At 43.7% G+C, this 21,198-nt stretch overlaps 1 protein-coding gene across 1 annotated transcript in view; it reads right to left on the reverse strand.

Moving 5' to 3' along the window:
• The window catches only part of EXOC3L4 (exocyst complex component 3 like 4), a 360,645-nt gene extending 345,435 nt beyond the window's left edge, over positions 1 to 15,210 (reverse strand). The window contains exon 1 of the mRNA XM_071745521.1: positions 15,198 to 15,210. The gene's annotated coding sequence lies outside the window, so the exon portion shown is untranslated. The remainder of the gene's footprint in view (positions 1 to 15,197) is intronic.
• Positions 15,211 to 21,198: the final 5,988 nt, after the last annotated feature.

Here is a 21,198-nt window from a genome sequence, read left to right on the forward strand (position 1 = left end):
GTGGAAGGGGCCCCGCGCTCCCCGCTTAGGCGAGCCAGTCCATCCTGCCCGGCGCCTGCCGGCGCCCCGCAAGCGTAGCAGGGGCAGCGGGGTGGGCTGTGCGAAGGCAGCGCTGCACCGCTCGGGGCGGGGGGATGGTGCTGGAGGAACCGTGCCCGGGCTCGTCCCGCCGCTGCGGGGGCTCGGCCTGAGGGCGGCCCAACCGTCAGAGCGCTGGGGGAAGGGCGGGAGCGCTGGGGAAGGGATGGCGCCGGGACACGGAGCTCCGGGAGAGAGGGGTCGGCGAGGCGGAGGGCAGCTTGCCTTTCCCTCTCCGCCCCGAGGGAGGTACGAGCAACCCCACTTAAAGGGTCGCGTCGAACAATAGCCTTTATTTAAAACAAACAAACAAACAAACGAAAAGAAAAATGCCAGTGGGGAAAAGGGGAGGGAGAAAGAAACCGCGGGAGGAGGGAGAGAAGGGGGAGAAGAGTCTGGAAAAGATCAGGAAATAATAGAGAACCAGAGCCACTCGCCCCCCGTAGAGGCCGAGCGCCTCAGAGGAGCCCGGGTTGGCTGCAGGCCGAGAGCTGCCGGCCCTAGGTGGCAACCCCGAGTCACCGGACGGCGGGCAGGGGGTTCCCTTCCCCGGAGTCCCGGAGGTGCGAGATGCACCCGTCCTCCATCCTCAGGTGGCCCTCCCGGCAGCGGGGAAAGGCGGGTGATGCTGACACCCAACAGAACCTGTCGCTCCGGGCGGCCGGGCTTAATAAACGTCTGTATCGGGCTGCGCTTGTACCGCGGTGTCCTGATCAGGGCAGATGCCCGGCCGGTACCTGCGACTTCGCTGTGAGCGGAGCAGCGGTCTGCGGCTTCCCCGCCGCCTCCCCGTGCTGTGTCGGGAGGGGAGGGGGAGAGGAAGCTTTGGCGCAGGAGCGGGGGGGGCTCAACCGGAGCCGGGAGAGGGGGGGTCTCAGCCAGCGCCGGGGGTGGGGCTGAGCCGGAGCAGGCGGCAGCGGGGGCCGGGGTGGGTTGGAGGAGCTGCCGCACAGGGGGGGGTTCGGAGCTTCGGGTGCAGCGATGGGGCTGGGAGCCGGGGCCGAAAGGAATGTGCGGAGCTGAACACGGAGAAATGTGGTGTTTGGCTAATTTCAGTGAGATGAGGTCACCATCCTTTTCGGACGTTGTTTATCGAGGGATCACTAGGGAGGAACAGTTGGATGCGCGATCCTGAACGGACAGGCTTTGCGTCATAGTTGCCGCTTACAGCATCTCCCCGCGTCCCGAAAACCATCCTGACCCGCTTCGGTCCTCATCCCCCGGATCTCTGTAACGCCCACACCAACCTGCCCTGAAAAACCAAACATCTCTAGCTCGGGCTCTCTCCTCACAAGACCCTAAAATGTGAAGCTTGGCTCGCACTGCCTAATTCCTTCCTTGAGTGCTGTTTTTTCCCTCATCCCGCTTCTCTGCTTTCGTTTCTCCTCTCTCTCTCCCGCCTTTGCTGCTGTCCCCAGCAAGAGGCTTGCTCAGCTGTCAAGACAACTGCAGTTTTTGAAATGATGCTGTGAACCAAAGATCAGAAAGACAATCCAAAACCAATGTCTTAAATGTTCCCATCACTTGTTCAAGATCGCTCAGCTGTTCTGGACTGGCTGATAGGACTGCACACAGTCTGGATTTCTCCAGCGATGAGGGTACAAGTTTCTATCAGAGACAACCCTGCAATTTCCTTCTTTGCCACCCTTTGCTGTTATGTATGTGTCCTCCTGTTTTGCCAAAAAAAAAAAAAAAAAACCAAACCAAAAAAACCCAACAAAAACATAATTGGATTCCAGTTCATGTAGCTCTAGCAGCTGTACTAATGTAGTCTTCCTCAAAAAGAGAAAACATATTTTTATACCATCTAAAAGATGCCAAAAGCTTTTCCACATTTAAAAATGTCTGTAGCCAAAGAGATGAAGTGTTGATCAAATGCAACATCTACTGTTTCAAGTGCTTTGGTGTTTTTTTCTTTTTCCATATCACGACTAAAAGACTTTAAAGATTTCTAATACAATTATTACAGTGAGATGTGTCACCAATGTCTTGCCTTTAACTGGTTTGGAATTTAACATTATAAGCAGTGTTTTCACTGGGGACTGAAATTCTGTGCCTCAATGCTGCTGCTACAGGCTGCACAACCCTGCTTAGCAGTAGTGTTTAGAACATAGTTATTGGAGGGGTAGCTATTTAGTAGAGAAATAATGGAAAAGGTCATGGAGAACACCATATTTTAGTTTGAAGAAGTAACAAAATAGGTTGGAAAATTACATTAGATTGAAACATTACAAAAAATAATCCACCAAGACAAAGGTGGTAATTCATTACAAACTGGCCAGGGATAGTTGTCTTCCAAAATTATGGCGGAGATAGAGAAGAGTGAATCTCTTGTGGTTATGGGAAATGATACTTTCTCGGATACAGATCAGAAAAAAACACTGAGGAATGGTAGGGCTTATATGTTCTATATTGTAAAACTCAGCTTCTCAAGCAAACAGGGTGAGAGGCCATGGAAGAGTGTGGTTTTTTAGGCCAAGGGAAGAACCTTGTAGAAGGCTGTAGTATTGAAACTAATTTTGAGCTGAGTGATCATGAACTTGCAGCTTATCTTAAACTGCAAGAAGAAGAAGTGTAGGTCTTTGCTTGGGATCACAGAACAGCAAGCTTGGAGTAACAGAAAACTCATGAGGTTGACAGAGGGACACAAAGATGATTTTTACCCACAAATACTGAAAGACGCTAGCAAAGGAAATTTCCAAAGCAAAGATTTGTTCAGGGTTAAAAGCCATACCCTGTGCCTAAAACACTCTATAGTGATAAGAGAAAGGTGGTGAAGCTTGTAGCCTTAGGCCTACTCATCTTACCTTACTATGTAGGTGAATTCCTCCATGAGAAAATTATTCTGAGCTGCCAAAGGGAATAGCTGTGGAAAAAGGCTTATGTGAGTGTATTATCCACAAAGTGGGGTTTCTTTAGTAGAGGTAGGGAAGTACAAAGCTAAGGACCATAATTTTGAAAAATAATGTCCATTTCAGGCAACTTATGATCAGAAAAGACTGACTCAGGTCACCACAGGTGCAGAAAAGAAATGCTGGGTCAGCAGAGAATCTGCTGCAAAGAAGCAAGCTTGGCTTCCTCAGCTAGCCAAACAAAGCCAAAACAGAGTGATGATTCACTGTAAATACATTCAAACAGTAAATATCAAGGAAGAAGAACAATTTCAATTATCAAATTATACTAGCATGAGAATGTATGGTTATAAATTGGTGATGAGGCCACTTAGACTAGAAAGTTTTCTAACCATTCTGAGAGTGGGCAAATGGTACTCTAGGCACAAACATGTAGATGATTTTAAATTAGTGATTTAAAGCAGTTTTTTCAAAGCAGTGATAAATTATTTTTAATCAGTGACACTTAATTCTGTCCAAGAAGGATTTAAAGGAGACTGAGCTGCTGACCTTTGGCATCGTAGTTTGACCATTCCCAAGCTTCAGCACTTCTGGTCCTCTGCCCCATCTGCATTTGGATTAAGAGGGTTTTATCATTTGCCTGTGAAGCACTGGAAATCAGTCAGGGACAGGATGTAGAAAGGACCCTGGTGACATTAAATCAACACTAAATCACCTATCCAGGTGGTTTGTGGTGCATCTTGCTCTCAGGCTTATGATTGAACTGATCACCAGAGCTGGGTAAAAATGAAACCTTTTCCTTCAGGTAAGCCTTGGCAAAACACTGTTTTGCCTTGTCCTGCCACTTTCTCCAAGTCTTCTGGTAGATCTCCTTAGTAAATATCTTGTTGCAAGGGTACTGATATTCGCCTTCTGTGATGGTGTGTTTGAGAGATCTGGTCTTTTACTGCAACTCTTTAAGTTTATTCCCTGATACTGAAAAGTGTTTTGTTAACCTCACTGAGTGAGGGCTGCAGGAAAGGTGTTCTGTGAGACCTCCTAAACAAAGCAGCCATTGTGTAGTTTTAGAGAGGGATCATTTCAGTCCTATCTTCCCATAAGTGGGATCAACAGGTTATTTTTAATGGTGGAAGTAAACCTGCGAGAGGGGGAGGGAGGGCAGCAAACCATTGTTTCCTGTGTAAATTGGTTTATTGCAATTAACAGTCATTCAGTGGACTGACTGTAATTGGTAATGCAGTACAGCCTTAGTAGCCATGCTGTTACAGGTGCAGTTTGGCACTGCTTCTGTGCATAATGCTAATGCTGAGTGTTGTGATTTGTGTGCATTGCGCATGCCCTCTCCACACTTTCTGCAGAAGGTGGTTATGTTTCCTTACCAATCGATTCCTATTGTGGATCTGAGCAAGATGTAGTAGGACCCAGTTTCTGCATTTCTGGCATTGAGGCAGCATCTTGATTCGCAGCTTCCTCGTCCTATGCTGTGGACTAAAGATGCTTATTAACATAATAATAAAATCATTAAATCTGTATTCATTTTTATTGCTGAAGCACAGCGCAAGAAGACCTGTGTCGTGGGAATACACATTCATTTCTTGCATCCACTACATGAGATAAAGATTCCCCAGGGTTTATTTCAGCTGCTGCTAAGTAATAATGTCTGACATGATAGCCCACTTGCTTAAAGAAAAGAAAAGAAAAAAATCCCCTGCCCAAGTGGTGATTTTCTACTTGAAATTCCTAGAAAGTGATGTCTGTCTAAATGACAAACATTCTAGGTGAACTATTCCCTGTCTTCCAGAAGTTAGTTATATATGCCCTTAGGAATATGTTTTGCAACATTTTTTCCTTTCTTTCAATCTAATTGTTATTCCCAAGCCAGTTTACAGACCTGCTTCACAACTGGCAAGAAATATTAGTATATCACAAATGCATCTCAGTAATCTTAGGGCCTTCTTACTCTCTTGTTGAGACTATCAAAAATATATTGAGGTCCCCAGGCTCCCCTACCATCCCCTGCCATTGTACCTGTGCCACACTGACTTCAGAGCTAAAGTTTTTGAGTGTCTGTCAGTGGATTTCCAAAGAGGCCTGTAAAGAGGTTCATGTGAACTGTAAACTGGACCTGGAAAACCAGAAGCTACAGTTCCACTGCAGGGGATTACCAGGGCACAGCAATACTTCATCTGTATGTCTGTCTCTCAGTATGGTTCCAAAATCTAGAGCTGACATGGGAAGAGTGCAGTCTCAGCAAGACCAACTCTTCACCATATGGAGATTCCCCTGTGGCAGCTGAATCTGAACATAACTGATACAACATCTAAAAGGCTGCTTTGTGCCTTTTGAGGAGCATTAAGCAGCTTTAACAGGAATTTGGTCCAGAATTTTTCCCTAGACATAAAACATCAATTATTATACTAGATTGTAACTAACCACCACAAGTCTTCTGTTGAATACCTGGCAAAGTAAAAGGCTGACATGAATGTTACAGCTGTATTGATTTATCCAGATGCCCTCATTTTCTCAATGATGCATCTATCTCTGAAAAATCCTTAGGATCTTTGCTCCATCAAGAATCTCAGCATCTAATCCTACAAGAAGAAAAATCCTCACCTAACATTGGCAGAAGGACCAAATGAGTATACTTTCAGAGCTGAGAATTGGTCATAATTTCAGATATTGTTTCTGGAACTTAAAAGTAATCAATAATAGCTATTTCTTCAGAATTAGGTAACTATTTTTACTTTCACCTTTTCTGCATGTAGTCATGGGAACATAAACCAACCTGTGCAAATCAGGCTCAGGAACAATTTCAGCATTTGAGGTGACTGGGAGGTGGTCCTTGTGTCTCAGCACTTTCCTGGCTTCCAGCTCAGCTGTGTGCTTTACCTCCAGTGTCATCAGAGCATCAGAACAGATTTGTTTCCAGTTGCACCAGCTGAGAGGCTATTTTTCTCACTTTTATTGACACTGCTCTAGCAAGTCCAAAAGGGAGATTTCAGAGCATTTGAGTCTCTGGGTGTTCTTTTTTTGTAAATAGAAACTGTCTGCAAAAGATCCTGTTTCCAAACCCTGAAATACTCTGTCCTGACTTCACACACAGCATGACCCAGGCAGATCTACCCGGCTTCATTACCAAAGAGATGACCATGAGATGGAACTGCTTGTGTTTGCTCTGCAGTAATGCCAGCAGATTCCTGGAGATAATCCAGTCAGGAGCAATCATCATCTAAAGAATAGTTGTTCTAGAAGAAAACAGCGCTTCTCTTGTCAACGCTGTTCCCTTGGGAGCTATAGCTGATGAAACTGCCCCTGATTCCCTTTGTTAAATTGCATGGATCTAACCCTGTGTGTATGACAGAAATACTGCTGTGCTACTGAAGGGTGTTCCATTACAGATCTGCTTCCTACAGACTTTTGGGCCTGCCATCATGGTATTAACAATTTCCTGTCAGCCTTTGTCTTAGCATATATCCAGCCCTCTGTTTGAGCCACAAATGTTGGATCTAAGGGATATGCACACCTACGTGACAGTACTGTGTCCTGCCTCTCTGGCTTTTACCATAAAGCTTGTAGCTCCTTGTTGGTCTGCCTCTTGTTAAACATTTTTTTTTTCATTATTCTTAGCAATTCTTTCACCTTGAACAGTACATGGTGATTGAGATTTACTTCTTCCCAGGTACCTTTCATTTTTCCTCATAATAATATGCTATGCATAAGACATAGTAACTCTAGAGAAAAAATAATCAGCCAGGTGTTTGTCTGAAGTGATCTCTTAGCTGGAAACTACTTATCTACCTGAGTCTTCGGAGTTAGGAGAAGACAGAAAATCAGAATATTCACTGGCTGTTATTTAGGATAATTTCACTTTCACCTATGATTTTTTATCACAAGGTTTGGGGAGGTTTCTTCACATGTGCATGTGAAGAAGGTGACAAAACATACTCCAAGTAGTATCAGGATGAGTGTGTCCGTCTTGGGATGCAAACAGCTGACTGTTTTAACAACCCACATATTGCATAGGTAAGACCCAAGAGCAGATATCTAATTCAAATGTATCTTCAGGGAAGCCTGATTATATTTAAAAAAAAAATAAATCATTGCTTAGTTTCACTGTTCTCTCTATTAAATATGTTTGGATTTCAAATTACAAAAGTAAAATCTAAATGCTCTCAGTCTAGCTCATAAGAACCCATCTTCCTTTCTTCTCCCATCACACCAGTTATTATGAATGCTCTGCAAGCCACATTACACCCTAATCAGCATTTGCATAATCTCTACTGTCTCTATGATTACAGTATGAGGGGGTTGTATATAAGCGAGACAGTAATTAAGGAGTGCTAGAAAGAACCCAGTTCCAGTGACTGGCATGAAGGAGGAATGACACAAGAGCACATAGACTGGGGAGAAAAGCTGAGGAGAAAGGCAATTTGCTATCAAGGGTAAGGCTGTCAACAAACCTGAGAGACGTAGGATGACAGAACTGCTGATGCAGGGATCAGGAAGGAGGAAGCTTCCCCATCTGAGGAAGTCCGGTGCCAATCAGCTGCCAGTAGACTTAATGATCTGTGGATCTTTCACGTATGGCATCTGGAGGAGACCTACCCTGGTGGGGTAACTACCTTGAGTGTATTGATCGTGAAGGATTATCCAGACTTATGGTAGAGACCCACACCAAGGCCTGAGCAGTAAAAGGAAGCCAAACAGGCCTGCTGGGCAATGGGTCTTCAGCTGTTGGATATAGTCTGAAACTATTCTTCTGTGGAAGCTGCTGTTTTGGTATTAGGGGGATAACAGACAAGTTTTGTGGGCATCACATATGAGCCATGTCCACTGGAGAAAAAGCACCTCCTGCTCTTCTAGGGGCAGGGATCATCTGCTCAGCTTACAGAACACAGCTAGTGCTCTGCTGCCAGGGCAGGAAACAAGGGCTCTTTGCAAAGCAAATAGAGATGTGCCTGTATTTGTTCATAAAAAATCATAATAATAGAGCTGAACTTGTTGTCAAACTCCAGGCAGGCCCAGACATTCCTGTAATTTTAGCAGATGTAGCCAAAGCTGTCCCAGAATGTTTGAGTGCAACCCTTTCACTTTAATAATAGCGGGCAAATGTCACCGCTGCGTTTGAGGGCAAGGGACTGCCATGTCCAGCCTCAAATGGAATAGCTGAATTATCAGGATCCCTATGGAGATTTAACAAAGGTGCTTCACTATTCACTAGATCACACCACAGCAGTTCCCAGTTACTTCACTTTTTCATTCTTCCCAGATTCTATCCCAGAGAGACAAGAGCCCATATCTGATCCTGCACCACTTTCCTGAGTTCAGTCTTTAGTGTCTGCTCCAGCCACTGTAAAAATTGCTTCCATGTCCTGAATTAAATGCTCCCCTGTTGCAGACAGATGGGAGTTAAAATGCACAAAACCTAACGTCATCATTATATTGAATTAACATTTGCAAAAAGCTAAGTTCTTCTTTGGTCTCAGTCTTATCTGAAGTATGCTAATTTGTCCTTGAGCAGTCACTGCAGAATTAAACCATCATATTCTAGAGCAGAAGGAGGCCCCAAACCTCTCCTTGGCTGTTCCACATAATACACAATCAAAAGACCAAAAATCAGTTTCCATCCCTCCTCCAGTTTCTCCGACATATCAGGAAATATTCTGTTCTTAGATCCAAAGGAGAAAGCTGTGGTATTTGTTCTAACTTTCCTGGAGTTACTCCCAATCCATGCTGTGGTAACAGACTGTCAACTCAGCTGAGATCAGAAGTTTTTTTCTTTAGCTGGACCTCCCATTTCATCGATTCTGAAGAGAAGGTGGCAATCTGCAACTTTCCTGGAGGAGAAATTATTTCTTATGGTATTGACAGTAAAGTATAGGTTTGCATCTTTTATACACTTTGGGAAGTTCTTTATTTGTAAGAATGGCATAGCTAAAACTTGGACAACTTTGAAGAGCTACAAATTGCCCATTCTCACAATTTTATCATATGGTTTGTGATATTTGAGGCTTTTTCCTCAAAGTATCAGCTCTTGGAGTGATATGGTTATGTCAGAAGCTCTCATTTGTCTTTCATTTAAACAAAAAGGCAGTAATTTTCTTACTCTCACAGTTGCAGATGGAAAGCTTTAAAACATAACCTGAGCACACTGCAAAGGCTCAGGAATCAGAAGGCAACAGAAAATGAGCTGAACATACGTTTGCTCTTAAACATTATAATTAGAAGTCCATGTCATAATATTTTATTTTAAAAATCTGACTCATAATTTTTAAATTATTCAATTTGGCAATACCATATAGATTCACTATGCTCTTGGATAAAATTCTTTGTCACGCCAACAGCTAAATTGAGCCAAGAGTAAATTCACTATATATGATTACAAGTATTGTCTATCCTTGGCTCTTTAAAAACATGATCTCCACTCTTTAAAAAAACTGTAACACAATGAAGACTAAAGCTTTCATCCAGCCAAGCTCTGGTATATGACAAATATAAAAACTGAAAGGCACAAAAGAAACAGAAGCTAATAAAACCTGAAATAGATGAGTTTTATTTATTTAAAATTTAACTTTTCCCATATCCATTGGACCACAGTCTGTTCTGGGTTACAGTAGAGTAAACCCAGAGTTACCCTGGAGTAAATCCAGACTAAGTCCAGCAAAATAATCTGACTTTATTGGTCACAACTAATGTATTTTGCAGTGAACTGATATCAGTTCTACTAAGTGTATTTGTCATTCCATTTCTAGTTCCAGGATTTATATAAAAATCTAGTAAGAACAATGTGACGAGGGAATGGAGGAAGTACTATATTTAAACCTGTGTGTGCAACTTCAGTTTGACTGATATCCTTTCTGCCCTGCTTATGAATATTAATTCTGAAGCCTTTAATGATATGATCACATTTTCCTCAGGGTCCACTTCCTCTCCAAGTAAAAGATCACTGTGTTGGGGGTCAGATGTGAAACATGCAGCAAGAGAGGCTCCTGCCTTCCAGATCTCTATTTCACTTTAACCTTAAAGACTTACTTGGAGCTACACAAACCAGGTCCTGTAGAAAGTAGATGAAATTGGGATATGCATGCACTCAGATGATAAAGAACCCAAGACTGCAAAGAGAGTTCACCATGCTGTGCTTCAGACACCCTTAATAAGAAGGTAAAAGCATGTGGCCTGCAAAGATTCAGGAGTCACACTTGCCGTCTTCTGACCAGGGGGTGTTATGCATTGTGCCAATAGCATGCTGCTGGCAAGATCTTTGCCTGGACAGATGTATCCTGTAATCAAAGTTGAAAGACAGATAATGAAATTCAGTTCTAAATTAAAAATTAAATTTAAAAAAATTACCTAATTAAAAAAAAAATAAATCTGAGCAAAAGTAAACCCTAGCCAGGCTGATATGAAGATGAGTTGCAGTTTGTGAAGCCCTCAAGAACAGCAGCAATGGGCACTAGAGAAACTTTTAGGATTTGAACTACTGTATCTACAAAAAGTAAGAGGAGTAGAAGTCTTTCATGGTAACTCTCAAGTCCTCCAAAGCAAGAGCACATATCCCTCAAACTCTCTTTTAAAATCCTGTTTACTGCCTAAAAGAGTCATCCAGATGGGATTCAAAGGACAGAAAAGAAGGATATACCAGAGAAAAGCAACTATATGGCATTCTTACTTAGGAGGAAGCAGATGGCTTTTAAAACAAGCCTGGATAACACATAATAAAATATGTAGGGGACCACACATTGAATACTGCAGATAAAACAAAATGACTAAGGGGTGCATCTCATGTAATGAAGTCCTTTGGAAAGAATAGTATCCTACTAAGGACTGCATCATAATGCAGCCTTTATTCTGTCATTTTTCTGAGTCATCTGAATTTCTGAATCACATGAACTTCAACCTCATTGTCACTTGGACATGTAGATTTCTAGTTTGGGGTAAGCAAAAGGGAAGTGAAGACTTTTTTTAAATGCATCATGTGGAATCATTCATATTCTCATGCTCAGAAAGAAGACTCTTTAGATCTACTCCACAGATTTCTGCCACTTGACCTAATGGAGTATCTGCTCATGGTGCTGCAAGGCCACATCCTCTGGAAGAGAGAGCACCTCCCCTCCCATCACAGCTTCACTGCTACTTACTGAGGGCACAAGAGCTCAGCAGCCCAAATGCCTTTTCCATGCACTGGTGGGGGTACCACATATCCCAATTGGCATTCCCCTAAAGTGGACCTGTCTGCATCTCAGTCTTTTCCACATCCCTCCTTTCTCTCATGCTGTTCACTTTTTCCATTGTTTTAACTTCACTCTCCATTGCTCAGGGATCTCATCCTCATTGTAATCTCTCTGATGGCCTCACTATAACCTCCATCTCTGGATTTGCCATCCAAGTACTGTTCTATTCCTACACTGTCAGTGCTTTCACACCAAGGACCAGCAATCTTTTAATAATATTAATTGCTGTTTCTCCTCCCTATTGCTTATAAAATTTCCCTTTCCCTTTCTCTTCCTCTCACCCCTAGGCCTGTGCCCCCCATCAGAGTGCCACTGTGAAACTTGGGACAGAAAACCCCCAAAGGCAGCTCATTGAAGAATCCCATAGTACAATCTCTCATTAGTGCTTGAACACTGCAAGGGCCATAAAACACCAAGTGTTGAAATACCATAAAAATACATACAGAGGTAAGTGTCAGGATATTTGCCTGTAATTCAGGTTCACAGTTTCAGGTGTCCATCACACAGTACCCTGCACAGAATATGCCCATTTTTAAAATAGTTACAGGAGGGCCCAGGAAGCCTGAAAGCTGTCTGTAACTACAGGGTCAAGACAAGAACTTCAACACATGCTCCAGTCTGCTTGGGAGATAAAAGGAAGGGGGCAACTTGGGCTTGACACTCTCTTTCCTGCAAGGCTAGACTTGGTTTTACAATCCAAATGGAATGGGAGGAGTAAGCTAGTGAGGGTATTTATAGAATGTGAAATAAATCCAGACACTCAGCCCATCCTACACTTTTAAAATAATTAGGCAAAACCCACAAAATCTCTAAGCTTCTCATGACATAGTCACAGGCATTTCCTCGTTGAAGAAGGTCAAACAAAACAGGTTTCAAAATAGAAAATTCTCCTAATTTCTAAAGAAAGAAAAATCCCACATATTATTTCACCATGAAACATTAAGGGACACACTTGCAAGTAAAAGGGTCAGAGTAAATACAGCATATCCTGAAACCTTCAAAGTGATAGCAATAACACAATATACCAGTGTGAGGTTTTTATGTCCTTGGTGTATTCCAGTAATAACTGGAATGAGACTGATTTTTATCTCTAAGTTTGTATGTCTTTTTTCCCACAATTCAGAGAAACCTTGTCTGAAATGAAGTTTTGAGGGAACAAGGACAGAACAAGACTAGGCATGACTACCTAAATTGTTAGGGATTGCCTGGGATGCTAAGACTTAGAAACAGGTGCTATCATATCTGAGACAGAGTTTTTCTCCCCCTTTCTCCTTCCTCAAGAATCTCTTAATTATTTTCATGCAGCAGTGAAAAGCTTCAAAAGGTCTGCAGGGTCTTCTCTTCTAGCATAGTTTCAGCTACGCCTGGATGCTCCACTGACAGACAGGAGGTGAATGGATCTCTTTGTCTAGTGCTCTAACCCCTGCCTCTTGTGTCATCTCCAGCAGCTGACACAGAAACAAACAACAACAAACAGAATAACACAATAAGGCAAAGTTTCAGACATCCAGCACCAGTTTGAATTTTGAAAGGAGAAAGGCACTGCCTGGTGGTGTGCAGTAAGATGTCTATGCCATGGGAAGGGCTGGATGTAAAGCTTTGGTCAGATGGCCTCTTGCAAACGTAAACATGGCAGCATAAGGTATTAGCTCCTTGTCCTTCAGCTACAAGTCCTGGGCTGAAAATTGTTGCTTTCCCTCAGCAGGACTGGCAGAGTTGCTTGTGACATAACTCATCTGCTCAGTGCAAGAACTGGTCAGACCTTGCACTGGAGCAGATGAGGAGCACTCAGGTGACCCATTCTGCTGTGACAGTGGTAACCTCGGGCAGAGAGGTGACAAACTCAAACAGCTGATGGGACAATCATTTCTTAAATTGCTGCAGATTCTTCTAAAGTGATAGTATATATTCAAGGATGTCTCCTCTTTTCAGCACATTTCAGCATAGAGGCTTTGGGGGATCCCATTTCTGATGTTACTCTCACTGTGGGACCAAAGGGTCTTCCACACATCTGCAGATCATGCTGTGGCTGGTGTGTAGCTGTGTTCTGAGTACAGTACCAGTAGGGCAATCCCCCTTTCACAGCCAATAAATGCACTAACAATTCAAAGGCACTAGTAAAAGACAGGAAGGAGGCCACAAGGAATTTTTTCTCATATCAATATTACCACAGAGTTAGTCAAGCATAGCCAAGAGTCACTTGTATCGAAAGAATATACCCATTAGCTTAAACAGGGCTGTCACTGTTACATGATGGCCCAAAGAATAACTTTAAATGTACTTTTAGCAAATTAAAACCAATAGCAGCAGTAAGGCACAGAGAAAGCAGCTGGTGCCTGCCCAGTCTTCAGGAACCCCAGTCCATGCAGGCTGCATTTTGAACCTTGAATGTTTTTACTATCGACTGGCTTGGGTTTTGCCCAGTCTCCTGCCTCCCTCCCTCATCATCACTATGGTGACTACTGTATCACAGCCTGTCTCCCAGCCTTTGCAACCATCTCTCTCTCTCCCTTATTCACCCTTTCTCCCTTAGCATCCCTTTGCCTTTCGACCCAATCCTGCCCTTTAAATTATAGGATCAGCTCTGGACTGTGGCTGAAGTCATCCCAGCTGTCCAGTCTGTCCCTGCTGCGTGCTTGGCTCATTGCTCATCAATCATCTCCTGAGCTACCTCGGTTTGCCAAGCAACATTTTAAGGCAAACTGAAATAAGCAACAGTTCACCTTGAAACACACATTCTCAACTGTGGCAGCCAAAGAGCTGACTGACAAGCTGCTGTACCACTAAACAGAGGGGAACAAATGTCCTAAGGTAAACTTTCCCTTCTCTTAAAACAGTCTCATCCATAAACACAGGTAATGAATGCTCATCCATCTTCCTCTTATTGATTTGATCTTATGTCAAACCTACCTTTTCACATATTCTGGAGGAGATCCTGATTTCTTCCACATGTCACCTAGAATCACCTGGCACAGCAACTGACAGGAGCAGAGGTCAGGGATGATAACAAGCTTTGTTGTTTCTGATGCAAGACACAGTCCCAGAGGCTTGGAGGTGCTAACTCAACTTCAACTTGGTAAATGAAGTCCCAGGCTTCAGACAAAGCATCTCTGCCCTGTGTATCCTCATTGATGTATCGAAGAAGAGAGAAACTATAAAAGCATTGGATATGCAAAATATCAAGAGAAGGTGTTATTTTTAACCCTCCTTATTCCTTTTCCCGTTGGCTTTTATCCCAGTTTATTAAGGCTTATAAGATCAGCTGGGCAATGCTGATTCCTTCCCCCATCTTCTTTCCCCCATTAGCCAATCTCAGCAGAACTTAATACAGAAAATAAAGTTCTTCAGGCTTTTTAAGATTTTTACGGGATTTATAAAAAACAGTGGTCAGGAAGAAGAGAACGTGTTTTGGACCTTCCCAAGCTGACCTCAGATGATTTTGTTCCTGTCACCCAATTTCTAGAATATCACTTGGCTTAAAAATACTCAGGGAGGGGAGGAATGTTGTAAGGGAAAAGAAAGGGGAAGTGCTGCTGTTTTGGTAAAGGCCACACACAGGAGCACACCGAGGGCAGGGAGTAAATGGAGAAGGGCAGGCTAAATGCAATGACAAAAAAAAGTGGGAAAATAAACCCAAGAAACTTCATGTAGCTCTGTAACTGCAGCCACACTGGTGGGACTGACAGGCTTTTCCTCAGCAGCATGGTTTATGGTCCAGACAAGGACCAACCAAACCCCAGTCTAAAGGTCTGAAGTCTGACTTAACATGAGCTGTAAAAGGATATTGGACATTAGGGATATGTCATCCGGGAAATGTCTAAATATAGCTTTACATGAAATGAACACGGGGTGCTGACAGTTACTGCCACGAACGTGCGACCTTAGGATAAGGATGAAAAATTAATCAATTAAAAATGTATAATAGGAGATAACAGCCCTTGAGGAAGTGCACTGCACAGTGCAAAGGGCTGACTGAGTGCAGGGAGAAGTAGCTGTAACTCAGTTCTTCCACCTTTAGTTGCTGTGCCACACGGGCCCTGGTACTGACACTATAGCTACTGTCCCAGCCCCACACCAAAAGCTGGGATGAACCCTGTGCTTCCTAGAGCTGCATGAAAGAGCTGTAGTCCCTGTAATGCAATGGCAGACAGCAGGAAAAAGAGGTTCCCTAGCTGCATTAGGTCAAGTGGATAAATGGTCAACAGTGGAGAAACATCAGTGGGGCCATCGCTGGAGCACGGCTCATTCTGGAGGGTCTGTTGTAGTTAATGGGGATGCGAGAGACCTTGAGAGATCACCATTGTGGAGGAGAGAGTTCACCCCACTTCCCCTGGTGCTCCTCAGGGTACTGGGAGTTGTTACTGCTCCATCACAGCCTTCCTCTTATTTATGGTTACGACAGCAGCTCGCACGGTCCTGCAAGGAGGAAAATGGTAATGTCAGGGAAAAGGATGGGTTAAAAAGGAGAAGAAAATGACAAGATGATCTCAAGAGAAACCTGGAGCAGCAGAAAAACATGGAGGCTGTAACATGCAGGGAAGATGGAGAGGAGGAGGAAAGCCAGCCAGCTAAAGGCAGTGAAGTGGCCATGAGGAGGCAGAGAGGCTGAAGAACGTGGAAGTTGCAGAGCACAATATCATTTATGCTTTATGCAGAGATAACAGATCTGAGTACAATTAACTTAGAATTCAATACTGCCCTTTATGTGATAGGAACAGAGATCTGCAGGGAAACAGGCTTCATTATTTTTCCTGCTTACAGGATGACCTGCTATCAGGGAAAGACACTCTTTGGCTGGCTCTTGTAAGGTACTGGAGGTGACAACAACTGCCCAGTCTTTGCAAAAAGGGGAAAAGGTTATTTTAAATGGGCTGGAGCAGATGTTATTTTCTTTTGTTCCTCCAGAGAAAAAAAAAGACAAGAGCACACAAATGGAGAGTGAGAGGAAAGAGCCACAGAGACAGAAAACACAGCGGCTGTTGTGGTGCTGACTCTTCCTCTCCATCTCATTGTGAAAGAAAGGGCACAGCACACGCTCCTATAATTTCCTCTGAGATGATTTGTACCAGCACTCAGCTATTCAGGGCACTGCTCAGCCTTTCTTTGCACTCTCACAGCACTCTAACAAATATACAATCTTAGCTGCCTAATCCAGGCTTTGAAATCGGGGCAGAGGCAGACAGAGAAGAAGAAACAGAAAGAAAGAAGAAAGAAAATAACTAGAAGCCCAGCCAGATGAAAATGAAGATTTCAGCCTGATACTTTCCTTCAATTTTTCCTAGATCAAGTAGAAGACACACATCTTGGTAACGTGGTGATTTCTGGGATTTGAGAAGAGCCTGGGCAGGACAGCACAGATGGTAGCAGTTTCCCCAGTGACTGTTTTCCTCACGTGGTGCCTGCTGCAGACCCCAAATGGCCAGAAACCATACTCACCCATCATTTTATCCTTTATTAATGACCCCCTAGTTTGCCACATGAATTCAAGAGAAACCTGAGCCTGTGACAGTAATTCTTTCACTCCAATCAATTCCATGTATTTTTAATACTTTCATTACTTTTATTTAAAAAAAAAAAACCTCTCGTGCTAGTGATTTGAGTTCCACCCTTTGAAACCACAAATACCTTAAAGGTGTTGATTTCCACAATTTCACCCTGCTTTATTCAACTAAAATCAGACCTGCTTTAATTCTGTGCAATGGATTGTCACAACTTCTGCAGTTCAGGAGCTCCTGCACATCCTCAGCTCCTCTCCCCGCTGTAGGGATGCCAGGGAGGGGTGGGCACAGCACTGCTGGGAAGCTGATTCAGCCATCACACTCTAATCCACTGCAGCATGCAAGCTCTCAGAGAGTGGTCACCTTTGTAGGACAAGCTCTCCTTGTGCTGGGCTGGGCTGCAGCACAGCATCCATGGCCAGTGCTGGGAGAGGAGCAAACATCACACATATCCTGCTTCCATGATTTGGCAGGGGTTTGGGCAGGGAGCCTGGGGAGTTATTGCTCTGGCTGGCACCATGGCCATCCCCAGCCCCTGTTCTCCCCCACGAACAGTGGAATGAGCACTGAGTCCAGTGCATGGGCAAAGGTCCACCCTAGAAATGCCAGGGAAGGGTTTGAAGGACAAAAACTGGGGCTGGTCTCTTCCAGCCCATGGAGAGGGTCTGAGCCATGGGCTGCTCACAAGGCTGTTATGGCTGTGGCAGAGCAGAAGCTTGGCCCAGCACAAAAGGGGACAGGAGAGACATTGCAGAGTGAGGGGGTCTCCTCACCTTGATTTCCACTTGCTCTCAGCAAAAGTTTGTGGCATTTTGCTCATCCTGCCATGGTGTGACAAGCTGAGGGTCCCAGCTGCTAAGCTTTCTCTCCCTGCACTTAAATGGGAAGAGTCCCCCTCAGCCATGACAGCAGAAATACTTACTGTGAAAGTAAAATTATGAGGAAAAATAAGTTGTTAAAATATTGACCTTGAAGTAGAGAGTGAAGTAAAGCAAGTCTTGTGAGAAAGCCTCCTCTGCTGCATTTTATTAAACAAAAGTAATCTGGAGACGCTGAAGAGCCAACTATTTGCCGAGGCCCCAGTGAAGAGATTTGATTTTTATTGTTCTCTTGTTGCTGCTCCTTTTAATGAAGAAAGAAGGATAAAAACACCACACAGGTTGGCAGGAGGGTCCTGTTCAGACCTGGGCCCAGGGTGAAGGCAAAGGAGCTGATAACTGAGGGTGCTGCTAGGTCTGGTGGGGGAGAAGGAGCAGGAGCAAAGAAAGCTGGACAGGTTTTCTGCATCATGAAGGGACCCACCTGCACCAAATCACCTGCAGAACTGACATCTTAGACTCAAGGACAGCTTATATATCCCCACTTCATGCCAACAAAACTGAAACAGAGCTAATCAGATATTTCCCCCCCACTCCCTTTAAACTGTGAAAAGCTGAATCGGTTTGGCCTTTGCTTTTCCTTTGGGACCTTCACTTTTTCTGAATAACACAGGAGAAACTTAAGGATCTGAAGGACTGTCAAAGCTGAAGAACACAGGTAGCCAAAAAGCACACTGGCCCAAGAATGAAACCAGTAGTCCTTGACAAAACCAAATCATTACTGAAACAGAACCTAATCTTAATAGCTTTTCTTAAACACATTTTTTAAGATGTATAGAGCCCAAGAATTAAATGTTACCTGGAGGCTGAAGTGTACTGGTCTCTCTAGATTTTCCCCAAGCCCACAGAGATGACATGTGTGATACTGGGAGTTTAACTACAGTCACAGGAGGACAACAGTCTATTTTAGTCCTCAGGGTCATTTCTTGCCCTTCTGTGGAAATACCCATTTTACATCTCTTTGCTTCTGACGCTCCAGGCAGCCCTTAGTCCCATTCCCAGCACTTGCAGGATCTCTTTGAGGAGTGTGATGACAGAAGAAAAGGACTGAAAAGAAGAAAAGGTCCCTTAAGGGGTCGTCTAATCCATCTGGTTATCTAGTCCATCCAGGAGGATTGGTTCTGCCTTACGGATGTAAAAACTTACAGATGTGACAGGCTTTCTTGGAGGATGACTCCAGAGAAAATCCGTACCCCAAAGAAAGCTGCTAAAGCCAAATGTAGAAATAAAAATTAGCAAAAAGCCACAGAGAGGTACCCTCAAATTTCTCTGTTGTTGCAACCCCCACTGGGGATGCAGCATCCATGCAAATTCAGTCAGCTTTCCAGAGCTGCTGCATCCATGCTGCATGCAGAATGAACCCTCAGGATCTCAGCTGTAAGCTTCTCACCTTGCACCAGTGTTTCTACCAGCACACCAACAAATGGGGACAGACAGCCCCTTAGTGACTCCTCAAGATCCAATAGATGACCATGAAAAGTGGGCAACTTGTGTGAAAGCCTGCAAGCCTGCTCAGTAGTGCATGCCAGCCCAAAGAGTGTAAAGATCAGGCAAGTCTTTGAGAACTTCAGGTATATTAGGACACTGACATAAAGGAGGATTCATCTGCATCTTAACTTTGGAAGGTTACTTTGGAGAAATGTGTTTTTGGAGAAATCTGTGCTGTATTTGGGGTGTTTGGGAAGCTGAAGTGAGGTTTGATCCAATGCTTTGTTAAATAAGGGGCCATGAGCATGTTTTCAGACTACTCAAGCATCAACACTACCTGAGACCTGAAGTGGGAGGTTGTTCTGTCTTTCTCAAACATCACCCAGGCACTCCCAGCCCTTAACTGTGGTTGTCTGGGTGGAGAGCATGGCAGCTACGTACTTTGTCAGCTTAAAATAACAGATTTCAAGACAAAGCCCAGGCATGACCTTCTGCCACTGCTTTTCAAAACCAACAGCTGCTTCTAGGTCAGTAAAAGCACTTCTTTTCTCAACCAAAATTACTTACTCCTTATGTCCTAACCAAATCTTTTAGCCCTCATATGCAAGATTTGCAAGAATGCTTTTTAATTGAGGTGACAGAACAAACATCCCTGGGAGAGCTGAGAAGCCTGTGCTCCTACAAACATTGGCACATGGGTTTCCTTGGACCTTTGCGCCTGAGACTTTGCAAACAATGTCTGGAGAAACTGAGACACATGCTGCAAAGGAGCAGCTTTCTTCCTGGACGTGGAGCATTTCCAAGAAAAGGACATTCTGTTCTCTGCCACCTCTAAAAACAAAACTGATTCTGTCATCTCCATGTTTGTTTTGCTACATCTGATATTTTTAAATTGTTTATCAACTACAGTGGTGATTTAATTGAGTGTTTGCAATAACACAAGATCTGTGCCATTGGCTGGAGCCAGGAGCCAGAAGGCACTCAGGAAAACTTCCCCCATCGTGCTGCTGCTGCCAGGCCTCCATGGTTTGCAGAAAATCCCTTTCCAACCACCCACTATTAAACCTGCTTCATGTCATTCCCCCCATCACCAACAACTGAGGTAAAATTTCTGTGAGAAGTTGTCTCAGAGTCTGAGCTCATGCACAAAGGATTCCCCCTTTAATTTTACCACAACTGCCAAAAATTGTTTCTCAAATTCAGTAGGAACCACAACATAGAAGAGTTCATGTGAAAATCTTCTCTCCTTGCTGCATTTACCAAAATCACAGGACTCAGGCTGCAGTACTATGGCACTGGAAAGTATTATAATGAAAGCTCATTAAATTTCATTGCAGAAGTGACTCAACATGAAATGTATACAGTAAAACAACTTCGAAGAAAAATCTTAATATATCCCATTTCAAGAAAATGAAAACACAGGGATTTCCATCTGGAAACTAAAGGGAAGACTGCTTATGTAGTTACAAGGTTAAAAACAAATACCAAAAAATACAGAAAGCAGCTTTATAATGCTGAAATAAAGCAATTGTAAACTAAGTGCCTGCTTACACAAAATACAGTAAACCAAAACAATGTTAAAATTACTGTATTAATATATAAATCCACAAAAGGGGAACTATAAATTAAGTCAACCCTTTGCTTAATACAATTCTTATAAAAATTTCACTTCTCCAGAAGGATTCATTATTCCCAGCATATTTTTTCCTGTGTACCAGGCCACAGAGTAAGAATGAATAAATTATTATTTACAGAGTTTAACTAATGCTCTGTATCTCACATTCACAGATAATTGTGTGGGGCTCAAGGCATCCAGAAACACAAACAAGTTACCAGAGCTGCATTTCACTCTGGCTGTCTCTCTTCCCTTCACCATCCATGGCCCAAAGTCACTTCTGCAAGGGAAACCTTTACGCATCCCTACCCCATCCTTTCCCCAACAACAAAAGCAATGAAAACTGTGTTACCTTCCTCTCTTCTGCTGTCCTTACACAGGGAGAAAACAGGGGCTGTCATACCCCAGGGGGGCAGTGGGGTTTTTCTCTCAGCCCCCCTCCCAAGTCGTCCTCAGTGCTTACCCAGAGCAAAGGTTCAGAGCTGAGCTGGAGAGCCAGATGTGTGCTGGTCCCTCTGAGAGGTTTGAGGCCACCTATGAGAGCACCAGGGGAGACCCTGAAGAGAGAAACAAGGACTGCAAGCACCATGCTTTTATTCAAATGGAGAAGAGCCATGG

The sequence above is a fragment of the Heliangelus exortis genome, chromosome 5 (assembly GCF_036169615.1).
Source record: "Heliangelus exortis chromosome 5, bHelExo1.hap1, whole genome shotgun sequence".
In the NCBI taxonomy this organism is placed as follows: domain Eukaryota; kingdom Metazoa; phylum Chordata; class Aves; order Apodiformes; family Trochilidae; genus Heliangelus; species Heliangelus exortis.